Genomic DNA, 705 nt, shown 5'->3' on the forward strand with positions numbered 1-705 from the left:
TGGCTTGTGGTGGAGGTGCAGCATGACAACCTATCTGCCCCTGGTGAGGGTTTCTACCCTCACCCCGCTGTGACAGGATGTGTGTGTGTGTGTGTGTGTGTGTGTGTGTGTGTGTGTGTGTGTGTGTGTGTGTGTGTGTGTGTGTGTGTGTGTGTGTGTGTGTGTGTGTGTGTGTGTGTATGTGTGTGTGTGTGTGTGTGTGTGTGTGTGTGTGGAACGAGGCCAGCCATGCTCTGCAGGCGCAGACAGGAAGTTGCATCAGGTGTGGCCGCCACGGGAGGAATCAGTGTGAGAGCAGAAATGATGAGCCGGGTAACATCTGGTGTAAGAGAAATTATAAAGTAGTGATAATTTACTTGAAATCCTATAATTAGTGATTATAAGTGATCTTTCTAGATAAGGCTGTTAGATATGCACTAAATATTGACACGTGCAGACTTGTAATGAGACCAACTGTAAAATAAGAATTCTTTGGACATCAACAGTGAGAAGGTCAAAGGTCAGACCTGTATTTAACTGTCCTACAGAGAGAATTCTGTCTCTGTAAACATCTCAGATCTTCTAAATCACTTAAGTTCATATTTACATCAACTGCATGACAGCATCCAATAGTAAGAGGTCGTCAGTTTTCACCCTGATAATTAACAGAACAAGTATTCCTGAGAAACAGGAGCCCCGGTCAAAGGTCAGATCTTCTTTCACATC

This window comes from Lampris incognitus, chromosome 14 (genome assembly GCF_029633865.1).
Source record: "Lampris incognitus isolate fLamInc1 chromosome 14, fLamInc1.hap2, whole genome shotgun sequence".
Lineage (NCBI taxonomy): Eukaryota > Metazoa > Chordata > Actinopteri > Lampriformes > Lampridae > Lampris > Lampris incognitus.